Below are 15,969 nucleotides of genomic sequence, written 5' to 3'. Positions count from 1 at the left end.
AAAAAAAAAAAAAAAAAAAAAGGAAAAAGAAATGAGAGCCTCTGCCACTCAGCCTTGACTACTGTCCCTACAGTAACCACCCTCTCCAATAATCCAACTGCACACTTATCTTTGGTTTATCTCTGTTGTGTCTTTTGCTTCTCCAGATTCCTCTGCCATGCTGTCTGTCTCGATGATACCAAGGTGTGATGGGTTTCCATGAGGTCTAAGAAAAACTCAGTCATGGGGCACCAGGCTTCAGTCAAGACAGGTCAGTAAGGGAGCCCCTGTGGAAAATGTGGGCATTGTCCCCAGAAGGACTGGAGGGTATTCTATTCCTTTTGCTCCCCTGCAGTTTCTGTTCCTCCCTCAGACATCTCGCTGGCGCCTGCCCCATGCCAGGCATCTTCTCCCCCCACATTTCTAAGCACCCCTTCCCTGGCCCCCGACCCCCTCTCCACTGTGAGGCTCCCAGAGCCCCGCTCCAGCTCCCGTACAGAGTCTTCTGCTCCAAGTATTCATTGGCTAAAGAAAACTTGCTGTTAAATTTTAGAAAGAGATTTCAAAGCTGAGGGGAGGAGGCAGCTTAGAGAACCTCCATGCTGCAAATTGGAGAGTTTAAAACCTAATTACTGTCTGCGCTCAGCCTCAAAAGGCCTCCTTCGATATTTATTGAATGATTGAGCAAACTTTACATTCACACTGTTGGTAAGTAAAAGGATTTTCCTTATAAGCAAATCGTTAGAAGAGATTGCAAGGAGTTTAACGTAATTAAGAAGATACTTCTCCAACCTTTTGTTTTATCCATTCCGAATAATGGTCTTCCTTAGAATTTTCAAGTGTGCCTTAGCTATTTGTTAAGGAAAGTATAAGACTTGTCTCCATTAGATAAGATTTTGTATCAGTTAGTTTGTGTCGGTGCTTGAAAGGAGTAACAGTGAATGTCTTGTAAATGGCCCTTCTCCCAACTTTCTACCAATTCAAAATGGTAATAGCTTCTTTCATCCACCAAACACCCAGAAAGTATGCTGGCAAAGTAGATCTGAAGAACACAATTTAGTGTCTTCATGGGTCCAGTAGAGATAGTCATGGCTGCATCAGAAGGCTGCCATTGAGAATTCGATGAGATCGTGACAGGAGAATATTTTGACAAATTTACAAAAAATTTTTTTTTTACTGTTTTTATTTCCCATTGTCCCTCGCCCTCCTCTTGATCTGGTCTGTAGTACCCCCTTATCATAGCCTTGAAGTCAGTTGGCTTTTATTGCCTCAGGGGAGGAATGTAAGGCAGAAAAGCCACAGAATTACTTTAGGAGTGATGAGAATGAGGCCTTTGGCCCTGCAAAATTTAACCCTTGAGTATTGGAAGCATCAAGTTTGGGGCATAAATATTAAACACGGAAAAACAGAGACGTGGGCATATAAAGATTATCAAGGCTATGGAAGGGAGGAGAGAAACCAAAGGGAAGCCAAGCATCAGTAGTAGCGTCCCTGAGAAAGAGGCCTGCCCTGGAAAGGTGGGGCAGCAGAGCCTCAGGGCTCCCAAGCCGGGAGACTTTGTCTGGCAGAAGGGCTAAGCGGGGAGGTGGGAGTGTTAGAATATCTCCAAGTGCCGGAAACTGTGGCTTGTTCTTGGTGAGGTGGGAGGTAATTTTGAGGTAGCAGAGAAAACCATGGCTTTGAGGTGTGGAGCCAAGGAGTAATCCAGGCAGGGGCCTGATGGAATGTCAAGTCTGGCAGTTCCGATTGATAAAGTTAATTTGTACATCGGGACCCACAAAATAGAGGCTCACGTCACACACATCTAAATCCAAGTCAGCCTGTGCTTAGGAAAACATCTCTCAAGGAAACCTGACATGCACCAATCACAGTTCTCTTCCTCAGCTTCAGCTAGCTTACCTTACCGTAGGAAACAGGACCCACGGGCTTTATGAGGAAACCTTCATCAATCATGCCGTTTCCGCATTGCCTCTTCTAACGCCCTGTAAAGCTGACTCTCACCCAGACACCCTGGGGAACCGCGGCTCCGCAGCTAGGGAAGTACGATTCCCCCGGTCCGTGAATTTCTTTGCCTTGAATAAAGGACATTAAGCTCAAATTGTTTTAGTTTTGTCACTTGACAGGATGTAATGGCAGATGCCTGTATGGATGGATGAACGCCAAAATGTCGAATCCCATCACTTGGAAACTCAGACAAAACCTGAGATAGGGCAGGAGCCCAAACCAACTGGAATTAAGTTTCTACCACCCAGCAGAATGGGTATTAAAAATAAAAGCCAAAACCACTTATTCAAGTCTATATATTTCATTCAGACCATGAGATTTGCCCCCACCCTGAGATAATGATGTAAGTGCCTTGTTATATAATCCATGCTCAATAAATGCTAGTTATTATTATTACCTTCAAGACAAGACACTGAAGAAAGTCCTATTATGTACTTTAAGAAAGGCCTATTACCAGATGTGAGGGTGAGCTGGCTGAGACATCTGTTGTCCCATTGATCACCAGGTTTGATGTGGCTCACCTGGCTGGCTAAGTGGGTGTCCCCTTCTTCCCTCACTACTGGTGCATCCCTCCCAATGCCGTACACTCAGCCGAGGGGGATGACCTTCCCCCATAAAGGAGGACTATTCCTCGCTCAACGGTCTGCTTGAGTAGCTGCGCTCCCGTGTTAGAATTGCCAAACAAGCTCTCAAGGTCCGTTTACAGAAAAACCTAGGATAGTCAAGCTTCCAAGACTCCAGACATGTCAAAATGAGGTGCTGCTGTGGCAGTCTACTTTTCTTTGAAAGAGAAAGAAAGAGGAGTGCCTAGGTGGCTCAGTCAGTTAAGTGCCTGAGTCTTGGTTTTGGCTTAGGTCATCATCTCAAGGTCATGGGATTCAGCCCTGCATTGGGATCAGAGGTCAGTGCTGTGTCTGCTTGAGATTCTCCCGCCCTCTCCCCCTGTCCCCACCCCTGCTTTCTCTCTCTCTCTCTCTCTCAAATAAATAAATAAATCTTTTTTAAAAAGAGAAGAAGAGAGAAAGAAAGAAAGTTCTATTGCCTTCTCTTAGAGAACCAAAGAGGGAAAGGGGGACTCATGCTATTCTTGCCAAGGAACACTCAAGTTAGTACATGAACAGTCATGGTAGGAAGATGGGCTGTTGACAACCCAGTGAGGACATCAATGGAGAGCCTCCATGACTGTCAGGGTAAATTTCCTCGTCACCTGTCTTTTTAAAGATTGACTTGGCTACTTACGGTCTTCTGTAGAAACCATTATGTAGTCATCAAAATGAACTTCCTTTTGGGAGCACAGGGAGACTACACTTCCCAGTTCTCCTGGGAAAGTGGGTGGGATCATTTGACCAATTCTGGCCAATGGAATGGGGTAGAAGCGAGATGCTACTTCTTGCTTCTTTCATGTGATCCTCCACAACTGGAACCAAAATATTCTGAGGACCTAGGAAACAGGCAGAGCCTGGGTTCCTGAGAAGCCCCTTGGAGAAGAGCCATAGAAGTAGGAAACTTGGGTTGGACTATTCCTAAGTGAGAAATAAACTTTCCTTGGGTTAGGCCATTGGTAGCTGTTTGACATAGCAGTCAACTCTAACACACACTGTATATGTTACAGTAAGGGCGTTGAGTTCCTTCCAAATGTGACTGTGGCTCCCTACCTCAGAAACCCCATGTTTGACCCTGTTACTGCATTTGGCCTTTTTAGCAGCCTTCCCAGAGATCCAAGAATGCGTTCGTACAGCGGCAGCTTGCTTGCCTTGTTCTTCGGGATTTAGGCATCTAAGAGAATGAACATGAAATGGTTTCATTGTAAGAACTTAAAAAATCCTAGATTGAGAGAATTTTAGTAAATGGAAGGCACATGTGTAATCATCTGGTTCAACCATTAAAATCAGTGAGAAGAAAACCAAAGCCTTGGGGCAAAGTCACTGACTTAGGGCCATTGGCTGGATAGTACTAGAACCAAAGTCACCTCCCACTTCTTCAGAGCTCCCTCCAAAGTGTCTATTGATACATCTGGACATATGGCCTAACATCACATTCACAACTCAAGCTTTAGAGTTGGCCCAGACTGTGTTAAGGTCCTGGCTCCCCTTCTCACCAGGGAGAATATTTTACATCTCTAACCATTTCTAAACTTGTCTGTAAAATGGAGAAAATAATGACAGTGCTTTCCTCTTCATGTCATTATATCCACTACACAAATTAATGCTCACAGAGGGCTTAGCACACATCTGACCCTAATAAAATTTTGTTGGGTTGCCATTATTTAAAAGAATACTGAACTTGTATAAAAACAATGCTGCAGCCTTAACAGAACAACATCCCACACAGCTTGAAGATTACTTCTTTTGTGAACAGAATTCTGCATTTTCTACTCATACTTTTGAAGGAGTTCAAGAATAGGCTGCTTGGGTATATTGATTCTTTTGAGCTGAAGGCACTTGAAAAACAGATGCAGGGAGAGGTTCTCCTTGAACTGCCCTAATCTGCCTAAAGACAGAGCCTCCAAAAGGAACTCCATTGTCCTAAATCCCCAACCTGGGGGCTTCATCCATCAGGGAAGACTGATTCCTATCCCAGGAGAGCAAACTACAAGTCCACAGCACCCCCAGACAAACGCTGTCACACCCTCATAACCACCCGTCTGTTCTTCTGAGGGCCCACTCATCTTTCCCCAAATCATTTGCTCTCCCCGAAGTGACCTGCATCTCCCTCCCCTTCTCTATGAAGATGGTATATAAGCTTTCTTTCTTTTTTTTTTTTTTAAGATTTTATTTATTTATTTGACAGACAGAGATCACAAGTAGGCAGAGAGGCAGGCAGAGAGAGAGGAGGAAGCAGGCCCCCCGCGGAGCAGAGAGCCCGATGCAGGGCTCGATCCCAGGACCCCGGGATCATGACCCGAGCTGAAGGCAGAGGCCTCAACCCACTGAGCCACCCAGGCGCCCTGGTATATAAGCTTTCAAGTGTCATCTCTTTTTCAGGTGTTCGCTTTTTTTTCCCTCTGTGATGCCTTTGTCCGTGTAATATTAAAAATTAATAAATGCATATATCTTTTCTCCTGTTGCTCTGCCTGTTGTCATTTATTTCCTAGACCCACCTATTGAATCTTGGAGAGTAGAGGGACGGTCTTTCCTCTCCTTCACTTTATTTGGGGTACTGGTTCCTTTCCTTATATTTCTGATTCTCTGCTCTACCAGATGGTAAGTTTCTTGCTATCTTATCTCTTTCTTTTTCCCTCAGGGCGTAGGAGTGTGACTTGCACAAAATGGGTTCTCCCTGGAAGCTTGTTGGGGAGCAGAGCCTAGCATGGGGAAGATTAATGTAAAGAACTTGTGAAATCTCTAATATCCCATTCTTGGCCCGGGTTGACCAGGCCCCATTGCTGCCTCCCATCCAGCAGCTGCTTTGATGAAAGAGAAGGCAGTCACTGCTGACTAACTGACCAGTCCTTGTTAGAGAAGTCCTTGACCTTGCTAAGCCCCAGAGAAGGTGGTGGCCCCAGAGATGACTGACCAGTTCTGGCCACCAGCAGGCAGACTCACATTTGTGTGCACCCCTGCCTCTAGAGGCTGTTCCTGCTTTCGGAATCCTGACCATTTTAGTCCATAGCAGCACCCCTATACTGGAGAATGTAAAACTCAAATTAGACAGACTGTAGTTCTGGGAAATGGGAAGGTTTGACACTACTTCTCTAAGAATCAGTCTCACTATTCGTTGGTTGCAATTTGTGGAGGATCCCAGTGAATGAGAATTTTTCAAAACCTCTAGAGCGTAAAAGACCTGGGAGGACCCCCATGAGTGGTAAAAACTCCAATTTCCTTGCCTTCCGCTCCCACTCACCTAACCCAGAACTTTGGCTTCCTCTGGTGTGGATTTTAGGAGGCCCCAGGGGAGCCCGTGAGCTCACTGTCTTGGCCCTTGAAGCCCAGGCAAGCACTGGCACCCGCCACTCCTGCCACTCCTGCCACTCCTGCCACTCCTGCCACTCCTGCCAGACGCTGTGAGGAGGCAGAGATCCCAGCCCAGAGCACCAGCCCTAGGACCCCCAGTGGCCAGCCCTGTGGCTACCAGCTTTACTGCCTTCACCCAGAGGTCCCTCTTACCCAGTGAGCCACAGTGTGTACCCCTCAGGCTGGAGTGAAGTGGACCTCTCCCCAGCCCATGTGGTACAGAGGCCCCTGCACACCCAGGGCAAACTCTACCCATGCTACACGTGCCACTGTGACCTGAGGCCAGATCCTGTCCCCTGTCAGGCCTGGGACTATGCGGGGGTGGGGGGGGGGGGGGGGAGGCGTGGCTAAGCAAAGCTGATATTCTTTTAGCCCCTGAAGCCACAATTTAAGGGCTGCCAGCTGCTTCTGGGGCTTGGTGGAGGCAGGAAGTCCTCCTGGAGCAGATTTGTTGTTGTTGTTGTTCTGGGAAGATACTTGGAGTGGCCCCTCTTGGTCATGTTAGTGGTTAAGTCCACTCTGGGGGGGAGGGTGCCACAGGCTCTTCTGTGGAAGACAAAGTCCCCTCTACCAGTCTTCAGGTGCGGAGCTGATCTCAAGGGAAAGAGGAGAGTCAGCTTCCAGAAAGATCCAGGAACTTTCTGGAGCTTGGGGATGCCGAGGCTGCTGAGTCGAACTGGAACCCCACTCAGAGGCAGCACTGGATGTGACCTGGGTTTGATCGGAAGCCCCAGTGGTGCTAGGGCTTGCCTGTCTCACCACCTCCTAGCTTCTCCAGCTGCCCTGTGAGGAAGCCTGACTTTGAGACTTGGGATGGAGCCCGAGGAGCCTCCAGACCAGAGAGATCCAACCCCACTGTGTGTTAGCATCAGCAGAAGAGCATCTAAATGTATGCACACCGTAGTATTCCAACAGGGATCTGGGCCCCCACGATCCTAACAGCATTATTCACAATAGCCAAACGGCGGTCACAGTCAATGCCACAGATGAATGGATGAACCACACGTAGTAGATCCAAACAATGAAATAGTATTCAGCCTTTAAAAGGAAGGAAATTGTGTAATCTGCTACAACACAGACGACCCTTCAGGACATTACACTAGTGAAGTCAGCCAGGCACAAAAGGACAAATCCCGTAGCATCCCACCTACAGGAGGCCCCTAGAGCGGGCAACTTCACAGACACAAAGGAGGGGTGGTGATTGCCAGAGCCTGTGGGGGAAGGGGAGTCCCCACGGGGTAAGTACCAGGTTTCAGGTTGGGACGCTGAAAAAGCTCCAGAACACAGGTGATGGTGGGCTCTCTGCTCAGCGGGGAGTCTGCTTCCCCCTCTCTCTCTGCCTGCTGCTCTTCCTACCTGTGATCTCTGTCTGTCAAATAAATAAATAAAATATCTTTAAAACAAACAAACATCAGAGAGGTAATATGGGACTTTAAAAAGTGGGTGACAAAAACAGCTTTCTTAAGGAAAGGTACTGAACCTTCTGGGCAGGACTGGGCAGATGGGAAAAACAGAAACCCCGGAGGCAGGAGCGAGCCAGACGCCCTAAAAACAAACACATACAGGGGTGCCTGGGTGGCTCAGTGGGTGGCTCAGTGGGTTAAAGCATCTGCCTTCAGCTCAGGTCTTGATCCCAGGGTCCTGGAATCGAGCCCCGCATCAGGCTCTCTGCTCATCAGGGAGTCTGCTTCCCCCACCCCTCTCTCTGCCTGCCTCTCCGACTACTTGTGATCTCTGTCATATAAATAAATAAAATCTTTAAAACACACATACATACACACACACACACACACACACACACCCCACCAGAGTTCTGCTTTTCTGAAGGCATCAGGCACTGGTCCTCAAGCCATTCATTGTAAATGTCACCAGAGAAGACCCTAGGGAGACAGTTGCCCTGGAGTGCTAGACATTCACCTTCCTCCCAAGCCATGGGCAGGGCCCAGGAGGTGGTCCTAGAGCCTCCACAGGGCTCTCCTGGGAAGGGGAGCAGAAGACGCCTCCCCAAAATATGTCATTTGGGCAAGAAATCTATTTTGAGCTAAAGACAAGTGAGAAGAACCAGATACAGGAAAAGCTCTCTGTCCTTGCCCAAAAAAGCAAGACAGATTTGTAAAGCTGTTGTCCCTCACGCCCCTCCCCGCCCCCCGCCCCCACACACCTTTTCTGTCAGGAAGGAGAGAAGTCAATGACTGGAGGCTGCTGTAGACCCTGATCAGTCCAGAGGAATCTGTATCACAAACCTCGCTAATACTAGCCCCTTATCTTCCATTAGTTTCCCAGGGTATTTGCCTTCCCACACTCTGCCCTTCCGAGTTCAAAGTCATTTTCCTTTGTCTTGTCTCTTTTTAAAGAATACATTGTTACTTGTTCTTCTGTCTCAGAAGGCTCCATGTGTATGCATGATACATATGTTAATAAACTTCTGGTTTTCTTTCCTGATTCTGTCTTTTGTCAGTCTAATTTACAGAGTTCTAGCCCCTGAACCTAAGATAGGTAAGGGGAAGAATTTGTTCCTCTCCTACCCCACCAGTTGGGAAGACTAGAAAAGTTTAAGAGAGCTGCTGGCTGCCCTTGCTCCTGACTTTATGGGCTTTGATATTTGGTATTTGAGGAACGTTGCTTTTGGAGGGACTAGAGGCTTTCGTATCTCAAATATTGATCTCAGTAGTAGTTGCCCAGGTGCAAAAATTCATGAAGCTGTATACTTAACATTTGTGTACTTTGCTCTATTTAAGTTATACCTCAATAGTAATAATAATAATAAAGCCAATGACCAAGTTTAGCCCTTGGAAATTCTAGATTTACATGGTCTGGGGCAGGGCTCGGGCATCAGTATTTCTAAAGCTCCCCAGTTGCTTCTAATAGGCAGCCAGCACTGAGAAACTCAAGCATACCCTTGTGTGGGCTGCCTGGGGACTGGTCTATGCCTGGCCTTTGGAAGCAGGACTAGCCTATGTGGACTAAAACTCCAAGGGTTCTAGAGAAATTTGTGGGGAGGGAGAGAAAAGCATCAAAGTTTGTGAACTCCTACCTGTCTTCCTAGATCCTTCTAAGACCTCCCTCTCCCCTTTCCCCATGTGAATCAACTTTGCAAATCCATTCTGCAGGCCACCACTCAGGGACTCAGCTCTGCTTGGGTATCTTAACCCCAATGGCAAGGGCCTCCCAGAGTAAAAGCCAGAATCCAAGGCTTCAGCCTCCCCCAACCCCCACCCGGTGCTTCTGGCCAGAGCATCACCTTGCAGTAAGCCAGAGAGCCTGAGGCTTAGTGCTGCAGGAAATCAGAGCCCACGGCTTCACTGTAGCATTTACATGCATGGCCTGCAAGGAAAGGGGGTACACAGTGAGCCAGGTGGTGGGAGGACAAAGACGTTTCCAAGGACCCTGGAGAAGCCTGAGCGCGATAATTTTGGCTGGGGAGCACTGAGTAAATGCAGTGTAAAAGCTTTGTGACTATGGCTTGGGGAGTCGTTGGAATGAGTATTTATGGCTGTATTTTTCATTGAGCTTGGCTGGAAGACTTCAGAAATGAAAGATTTTTTGGCACCAGAGGCCTTGCACCAACCAGCATATCTCTAAATTAAGTAGTGAAGCAGACAGGCTCTGAGTTACTGGACACAAATTTCATGCCATGGCATGAACATTCGAGCTTCTTGAAATGAGTTCTTGCAATTAGACATTTTAAAATATCTAATGAATACCAATGAAGAAAGAAAAAATGAAGTGATGTCTACTCAAGTCGCTTAATGGCAGAAAGAGTGTCGAGTTCATTTGCAGGGCAGCCCATGGAAGGGGCTTTAGACTTTCCTTTCTTGAAGGTCAGAGTCACCCTAAACCACTTGTAGTTTTCCTGAATAACTTCCCAGTTTCCCAAGAAGCGGGGTACATTTGAGACACACCATCTTTCCCTCAACCCCAAACATAAAATCCGCACCCCCTCCCATACCTCTAGGGCCTTCCCTCTCACTGTATAATCTGCACTGCCTCACCAGTGCTCCCTGGCCCCAGGCCCCCCCACACCCTATACTTCACCCCCCATCCCCCACCCACAGCAGTTTCACTTCTCCCATTTCTACTTTTCTTTCTCTTTTCTTCTTTGTCTTCTTCCCTTTTCTTCTGTTTCAGTCCAAAATTCCAGTCATTTTGGGCCACCCTCATGAGTTTTGCATATCCTCAATTTACTTAAATTTTTTGACATTGACTGATGTTTTTTCCCTCTCGACTCCCTTCTAAAAACCTGAACAAAATTACCTTTAAAAGAAGCTTTCCATCAGTAAAAAAAAAAAAAAATCGGTATTCCTTGCTATAAGCAGGAGGAAATGATAAAACAATAAGATATATACCATGGAAACAGAGCAAGGGTACGAAATTCTAACTGGATACTACTAGTGACTGGAGACTCAGAGCCTGAGGCCTAGCCACCTTCGGTGAAGAGGAGATAGGAAATGTTAAGAGAGGTGTTGAAGACCGACTAGCACTTGGCAGAGGCTCTCTCCTTCACAGAATCAGGAGTGACAAGGGGCACTGTTAGTTAATGCTGGGTCTTTGGATCATTTTGTATAGCCCAGGGAACCATGGGAAGTCTCTGCACCCTCCTGTCCTTTCTTCTCTCTCTCAATTTTCCTGCTTTTCTGTTTGTTTTCTCATTTCCTCCCATCTCCCTCTCCCTTTCCCGTCTGTCTTTCTAGTAGAGCAAGCAAGTACTTCTGTTATCTTCAATGTTCTAAACAACCCACGAGCAAAAAGACAGAGAAAAGAATTCAAACCCAGGAAAGATGAGCCAAAGAGATCCCTAGCCAGGCCATCTCCCTGTCCCATGAAAGCCTTACTTCACCCAGGCTGGCCCTCTAACTCTCCTCCAGGACCGCATCATGTCCTCAGAATTGGGTAGGACTTCCTCTCTGACATAGTTTCTAGATACAGCGTCAAAAGAAGAACACCAATCACTGAGTGGAGATGAGGGTGTCTTGTCAGTCACTCTGCCATCCAGGGACACACTCCCCCCCGCCCTCCCCACCAGGCAAACCCACAGAAGAGTAACTCAGATTGGATTTGTCTGGACAGAGAAAGACTCATCGAGCTGCTACTCGCCATAGCACACAGGGGGACGGCTGTGCCTAACAGATGAGGCATGACAATGTAATAAGGTAAAATCGCGATTTCCGTAAAAATACTAAAAAATGAACACGTGTTAACGAATTTATTTTGCTCAAATGATATGACAGAACCAGGCAGATAGATGTTATAACTGGTTCAAAGGAAAAGTCAAAACAGCACAAATTTACGGGGGGGTAAAGGAATGTTGAGATGAATTGCAAATGAAGACAGAAGTGGTTCTTTTTTTCCTGCCAACGTGGTGGGGGTGGGAAGAAGTCAAATCTCTACCAGATAGGACCGAATTTACATATCTATCAATTAGCTATAATTTACTGAGTTGCAAAATAGCTTGAAGACTGCGAATAGGGCTTGAATCTCATAACCCTGGAGGGTGTGCTGTAGATGATACCATAGTATGATTCAGTTTTCCACTGAACACAAAACTGTTTACACACGAAGCTCTTAACCCATAGGAGACCCCATTCATTTGATTAATGCTTCCCTCATACCAGCTTCTTGGAGTGTACCCCACACGCACCCGCTCCCCACCAGCCCTCCACCCAGCAGGTAAGGCTGGGAGCAGATGCTCATTTGACAACAGGTATAAGGTGGGTTGGGGACTTGGGTTCCAGGTGTGACTCATCATTAACTTAGAGCAGCAACAGCATGGCCTGGATCAGGCTACCTATTTCTCTAGGTCTCTTCATTAAAATGAGAAGGGACAACTGTGGGTGCTCTGTCCAGTTTCTCGAGCTCAAAAGTTCCAGAATTCCAGGGAGTAAGAAGCTGATGCTCATAAATCTTAAACTAGCCTAAGGACTTCTGGCAAGTACCTAAGAGACAACCCACAGATTGGCCTTACCAATTCAGTCACTGCCCTGGAGTAAATGGCAAGTAAGATACTATCTTTAGGGGGTGCCTAAGTGGCTCAGTCGGTTAAGCGTCTACCTTCGGCTCCGGTCATGATCCCAGGGTCCTGGGATCCAGTCCCACATGGGGCTCCCTGCTCAGGAAGGAGCCTGCTTCTCTCTCTCCCTCAGCCTGACACTTCCCTTGTTTGTGTCTTCTCTCTCTCTCTCTGTCAAATGAATAAATAAGAAAAAAAAATTTTTTTTAAAAGATACTGTCTTTGGGGTTCTTCCTTTGTTTTTTAAGATTTTTATTTATTTATTTATGAGAGAGCCAGCGAAGCAGGGGGAGCAGCAGGCAGAGGGAGAAGCAGGCTCCCGCTGAGCCGGGAGCCCAATGCGGGACTCGATTCCAGGATCCTGAGATCATGCGCTGAGCCAAAGGCAGCCGCTCAACCTGCTGTTCCACCCAGGTGTCCCTTTGTTTGGTATTCTTCCCCACTCCCTCCCACCAGCTTTTAACACTTTAGAGCCCCTGATCAATACTGTAGAGATTTGATTCACTGGCTGAGAAGATCTCTTTTCCTTTTTCACGCGGTTTTCCATAGAGCGGACACAGAGCAAGACCGTGCACAGATCTCTCGCTTCCTACTCCAGATGCGGTGTTTTCCCCAGGATGGCCCGACCCAACGGCTCTAAATGTGCGGTGTGGCATGGCAGAAATCCCGACAAGGCTCAAAGAGGCTGGGAGGCCGGCTCTGGCTGCACACCCGAGCCGTCAACGCACTACCCCAGGGATGACCAGGGCACGTGCCACTTCCTGGGCGCGTCCCGCGCGGCCCCCACGCTAACACCCTGCAGGAAAAAGTGTGAGTCACGCCGGGCGCGGGGCCGCAGGAGGCCAATTCCGGGGGAGCAATTAACGCTACAACTCCAGCGGGCCTGTGCCTGGGGGCTGGGCCCACAAACAAAGTCCACAGCCTCTTGGCCCAGCCCAGGCGTCTCCTGGCCCCAGGAGCAGGAGTAGGAGGAGCTAAACAGGAGAAGGGGGAGGAGAGGGATTCTAGTTTCTAGTCGCTTCAGCCCTAAATTCTCCCTGAGACTGCCAGAGAAGATGCTAATAAAAGACCAATTGTGTGGCCTAAGTGTTTTCTTCGGACTTCTGCCCGGGAGAACTGGTTAGGAAGCGCAGAAGCAAGGTCACACCAGTCCCATCCTATGGCAACACCTTTGCTCGCTACTGACCCCTCCTGTGGTGATGGGGCAGCTCGTGGAGGCCCCCGGCGGCCGGCGGGAGAAGTAAGATTGACTTGGACGCAGCTCTTAACCCCAACATCCGTTGGAGGATGGTCTTCCCTAAAACTCAGGCCACAGACTCAGAGGCTCAAATTTTGGCAATTCCCTTCCCTCCAAGGGGCCCCAAAGCCGTTCACCCGGGACTTCTCTTTTGCCTGAGTCTCCCTAACATTTTGTCCTGGGGAAATGGAGGGGGGCATTGAGGGCCCTTAGGGGAATGAACTGAACATAGGTGTTAGGAGCCTTACCCTAGCAGAGTAAAGGGTGGGTCTGGGGCAAGGCTAAGTCAGCCAGGGATCCTTAAAGGTTATTTACTAATGCCCTAGTAGGTGCTGACTCTAGCCGGGGGGCTTTAGGAAATACCCCATGGAAAGATCTGCAGGAGGGCAAGGGCAGTAAATGGAGACAAGAGGGTTGGGCCTCCTGAAGGGCTGCATGGGGTAGTGGGAGTAGAAGGAGAGAGCACACTAGCCCCATTTCCCCCTCCACACCCTTCTTTCCTGGGAGAATTGATTTTTGCTGACAAAGTAAATGCTGCAGCCTTCTGGCAAAACAGGACTCTAAGCAGAAGGGCAAGTGTGGGACACAGAAAAGAGAATGAATGTTGATCTGAGTACAGTGAGAGATGGGTTCGGGGCCGTGGCTGAGAAGAAGGACATCGGCATCCATCTGTTCAGAGCCCGGCTTGGGCTCTGCAGAGCTGTGATCTCACACAAGATGCTTTGTCTCTTCTGCGTTGGTTTCTTCACCTATAGAGAGAAGGCAACACCTCTCCCATGAAATGTCAAAGTTTTTGTTTTTAATGATTAAATGATTTCAGCTGCTGAGTGTCTAGTAGTTCAGGAAATACAAGCTCAAAAAAAAAGTAATAGACAACTGAATGCTATAAAAATAACTGCATTGATTGTTATGTCAGCCAACATTGTGTTCAACAGTCTGCATAATCTCATTTAATCTTCTCAGCAGCCCCATGAGGTAAGTATATTATGATCTCTGGTTTCCTGTTGAGCGAACTGAACACAGAGAGCTTAAACACCCGCCCAGAGTCACACAGCGAATAAGTGGTAGAGCCAGGACTCAAACCTGATTCCAAAATCACGGACCTTGGCAATCACACGGATGACTTCACAGCGTGCCCAGGTCAGGGCATAGGAAAAAATATCTTGGCCTGAGCTACAGAGTTGCCAGATTTGATAATCACTGAAGCCACAGTTATAGATGGAATTATCCAGAAGAAGTGAATACAGTTGAGGAGAGAAGGAAATACCGACATTTACAGTGCAGAAGAGAAGCCCTGAGCAGACTGAACAGGAACAGCCAGAGAGGTAAGAGGGGGAGAAATCAAGGGAGGAGGGCAGGCTTCCAGGAGGGGATGTCAGCAGGAGCATACTGAGTAGCCAGCTGTGGCTTGAGATGAGCCCAATGATGAGTCCTTCAATGGCGAGTGCAGGGGAGGGGCAGAGGCCAGGTCGAAGGGACAGTTAGAAACAGACCTCAGATGAGCCCTGGAAGGAGAAAGGGTGGGTGATGGTTACAGGTCGGTGCAGAGGAGAGGGGGCGTGGCCTCTGGATTTCTGAGGAATGCCTTGAGATGGAGAAAGCCTTCCTCCAGCAGCAGGAAAGGACATACATTCTGAGTGAGAATGCAGGACTGTGAGAGGTTTTATGTTCAAGAGCCCCTCTTGGGTCGCCTGGATGGCTCAGTGGGTTAAAGCCTCTGCCTTCGACTCGGGTCATAATCTCAGGGTCCTGGGATCGAGCCCCGCATCGGGATCTCTGCTCAGCGGGGAGCCTGCTTCCTCCTCTCTCTCTGCCTGCCTCTCTGCCTACTTGTGATCTCTGTCAAAGAAATAAGTAAAATTAAAAAAAAAAAAAAGAGCCCCTCTTTCCTCTGTGACATTGGAAGTTAGCTGCAAAGGGCGTGCGGTGGGAGCTGGGTAGGCAGTTGGAGGGCGATGGTGAAGACCAGAAACCAATACTGTGAGGAAGAGGGCAAAGAGTGTCAGGCTAGCCAGGCTAGATAATAGGACCGCCAAGCCAGGGTGAGCTCCAGCGGAGGTGAGAAACTGTGCATTGGGAATGGCCAGTGGTCTCATTTTGGGGGTGCTTTCCCAATAGCTTCAAGAGCCCCTGACAGGGTCACCCACCATCCCAGTTTCCCCAGGGTGGTTCCGGTTTTAGTGCTTCAAGTCTGGGATCCCAAGAGTTCTGTTAGAAAGAAGAAGGGTGGCCATGGAGCTCAAGGCCCACAATGTCCATCAGAGACGCAACAGAGGGCAAGTGGGGTATGAAGGCTATGATAAAAACGATCCCACTTTTGTTTTTCACCTCCTCAAATTCTCACTGTCTCTCTTCTGCCTGAGATACATTATGTATGTACTCATTACCTCTAACCAAAATTAGAGTAAACCTTTGGTCATATCTTCATAAAAATCCTCTCTCCAAGCATGTCGACTCCCTGACCCGCAGAACACAATTTGTACTCTCCTATCCCCAGTCCTTGAAATACAACCCCCCCAACCCGCCTACCTTCTAACAGGTATCCAGACCCCCCCATCCATCAGACCCCAGCCCAAACCTAATCACTTAGTCTATAACCACATAATATTAGTCCCCCGAAGAACCTTTAAGACCATCCAGTCCAGTATCATGTGTCTTCAGGGATCTCCCTGTGTAGACATCATTCCTGGAGAGTGGGTCCAATTTTACCCTTCTCGGGGGTCCTCTTAGCTCCCAGCTTGATGACTGATACACACAACAGATGCTCACTAAGTACTTATCGACTGACA

Source organism: Lontra canadensis, unplaced genomic scaffold (assembly GCF_010015895.1).
Source record: "Lontra canadensis isolate GAN:19392208 unplaced genomic scaffold, GSC_riverotter_1.0 scaffold50, whole genome shotgun sequence".
In the NCBI taxonomy this organism is placed as follows: domain Eukaryota; kingdom Metazoa; phylum Chordata; class Mammalia; order Carnivora; family Mustelidae; genus Lontra; species Lontra canadensis.
This window is presented reverse-complemented; position numbering follows the sequence as displayed.